Source organism: Excalfactoria chinensis, unplaced genomic scaffold (genome assembly GCF_039878825.1).
Source record: "Excalfactoria chinensis isolate bCotChi1 unplaced genomic scaffold, bCotChi1.hap2 Scaffold_379, whole genome shotgun sequence".
NCBI classification, from domain to species: domain Eukaryota; kingdom Metazoa; phylum Chordata; class Aves; order Galliformes; family Phasianidae; genus Excalfactoria; species Excalfactoria chinensis.
This window is the reverse complement of record NW_027315667.1, coordinates 1-2,782: the sequence shown is the minus strand read 5'-3', so window position 1 is coordinate 2,782 and position 2,782 is coordinate 1. Positions and strand designations below refer to the sequence as shown.

Genomic DNA, 2,782 nt, shown 5'->3' with positions numbered 1-2,782 from the left:
GGTGGTGCTATAGGGTGTCCCATTGGCACCAATATAGGGTGTCCCATTGGCACCCCTATGGGGTTGGTGGCACTATAGGGTGTCCCATTGGCACTATAGGGTGTCCCATTGGCACCAATATACGGTGTCCCATTGGCACTATAGGGTGCCCCATTGGCACCAATAGGGGGCTGGTGGTGCTATAGGGTGTCCCAGTGGCACTATAGGGTGTCCCATTGGTGCTATAGGGTGTCCCATTGGCACTATAGGGTGTCCCAGTGGCACTATAGGGTGTCTCATTGGCACTATAGGGTGTCCCATTGGCACCAATAGAGGGTTGGTGGTGCTATAGGGTGTCCCATTGGCACCCCTATGGGGTTGGTGGCACTATAGGGTGTCCCATTGGCACCAATAGGGTGTCCCATTGGCACCCCTATGGGGTTGGTGGCGCTATAGGGTGTCCCCATTGGCACTATAGGGTGTCCCAGTGGCACTATGGGGTGTCCCATTGGCACTATAGGGTGTCCCATTGGCACCAATATGGGGTTGGTGGCTATGGGGGATGGGGACATCCTATGGGGCCTATGGGGTGATCTATGGGGTTTGGGGCACTCTATGGGGTATTGGGACATCCTATGTGGTCTATGGGGTGATCTATGGGGTTTGGGGCACTCTATGGGGTCTCAGGGACATCCTATGGGGTCTATGGGGTGATCTATGGGGTCTCATGGGCACTCTATGGGGTCTATGGGGTGATCTATGGGGTTTGGGGGCATCCTATGGAGTCTATGGGGTGATCTATGGGATTTGGGGCACTCTATGGGGTCTCAGGGACATCCTATGGGGTCTATGGGGTAATCTATGGGGTATAGGGCCATCCTATGGGGTCTATGGGGTGATCTATGGGGTTTGGGGCACTCTATGGGGTATTGGGACATCCTATGTGGTCTATGGGGTGATCTATAGGGTATAGGGCCATCCTATGGGTTCACCCCCCCCCTCCCCAACCTATAGGGCCTCTCTGCCCTATAAGAACAGACCCCATAAGCAAACCCCCCCCCCCCCCCAAAACCCCGACCCTAAAAGGATCCCGATGAACGAGGGCCGTCCATTAATTTATTGCACTAATAAATAATAAATAGGGGGTTGTGTGGGGTTGGGCACGTCCCGCGTGCAGTTATAGGGTCGATCTATAGGGTCGATCTATAGGGTGGATCTATAGGGTGGCTGCAGTTATGGGGTCGGTTGGTCGTTCAGCCCCATAGGAAGAGTCAGAATCGCGTGCGTAAGGTGGGTCTGGCGATGTGCATCTGTGGGGTGGGAGTTATAGGGTCAGTAATGGGGTTAAAGGGGAAGGGGGGGATATTCTGACCCCATAGATGTATGGGGTGGGTTTAATGGGGTTTATAGGGGTTTATAGGGGTTTATAGGGGATCCCATGGGGTTTCTATAGGGGAACTTACCGGCGTGGTGGAGTTGACTGCGTCCAATGAGGGAGCGAAGCTCTGAAGGGTGGAGCCTATAGGGGAAGGTTATGGGGTCATGTGGGGTTATGGGGTCGTATAGGGTTGTGTGGGGTTATGGGTTGTATGGGGTGATATGGGGTTATGGGGAGATGGGGGGTTATGGGGTCGTGTGGGGTTATGGGGTCATATAGGGTTGTATGGGGCTATGGGGTTGTATGGGGTGATATGGGGTTATGGGGAATGGGGGGTTATGGGGTCGTATAGGGCTGTATGGGGTTATGGGGTTGTATGGGGTGATATGGGGTTATGGGATCATGTGGGGTTATGGGGTCATATAGGGTTGTATGGGGCTATGGGGTTGTATGGGGTGATATGGGGTTATGGGGGAATGGGGGGTTATGGGGTCGTATAGGGTTGTATGGGGTTATGGGGTTGTATGGGGTTGTATGGGGTTATGGGGTCGTATAGGGTTGTATGGGGTTATGGGGTTGTATGGGGTGATATGGGGTTATGGGGAATGGGAGGGTTATGGGGTCTTATGGGGTGATATGGGATTATGGGGAGATGGGGGTTAATGGGGTTGTATGGGGTGATATGAGGTTTCTTTATGGGGTTTTATGGGTTCTATGGGGTTTTTATGGGGTTTTCTGGGGCTCTATGGGGTTTTTAATGGGATTTTTTGGACTCTGGGGTTTTCTGGGGCTCTATGGGTTTTTTTATGGGGCTCTCTGGGACTCTATGGGGTTTTATAGGGCTCTATGGGGTTTCATGAGGTTTTATGGGCTCTATGGGGTTTTTATGGGGTTTTTTATGGGGTTTTTAATGGGTTTGATGCCCCCACCTGCGGCGCTGTTGCTGTAGATGAAGCGTCGGGTGACCCCCAGGTCTCATAATCCAACTCGTACCATTGGGAGCCGTCGGGGGGGGGGGGACGATCTGTGGGGCAGGGAAACCCCAAAACCCCCATCAATCCAACCCCACAACCGGCCCCATTGATCCTATGGGCCCCACACACACTATGGGTCCCACCCCATCCCCCCCCATACACCATAACCCTACACCCCAAGCCCCATAACACCCCCATACCCCATAACAACCCCCATAGCCCCCAACAACCCCATAACCCCCCACCCCCACCCCATAGCCCCCCATAGCTCCCCATAGCCCCCCATAGCTCCCCATAGCCCCCCATAGCTCCCCATAGACCCCCCATAACCCCACAACCTCACACACACCCCATAGCCCCCCATAGACCCCCCATATCTCCCCATAGTCCCCCATAGACCCCCATAACCCCACAACCCCCCCACACACACCCCATAGCCACCCATAGACCA

At 54.2% G+C, this 2,782-nt stretch overlaps 1 long non-coding RNA gene across 1 annotated transcript; it reads right to left on the bottom strand.

Annotated features, from left to right (window-relative positions):
• Positions 1-1,090: 1,090 nt before the first annotated feature.
• LOC140264991 (uncharacterized) lies at positions 1,091-2,383 on the bottom strand. Its single transcript, XR_011906189.1, has 3 exons — positions 2,287-2,383; positions 1,443-1,498; positions 1,091-1,289 (listed from the first exon to the last, which is right to left on the bottom strand). It is a non-coding gene; the product is annotated as an uncharacterized lncRNA (long non-coding RNA).
• Positions 2,384-2,782: the final 399 nt, after the last annotated feature.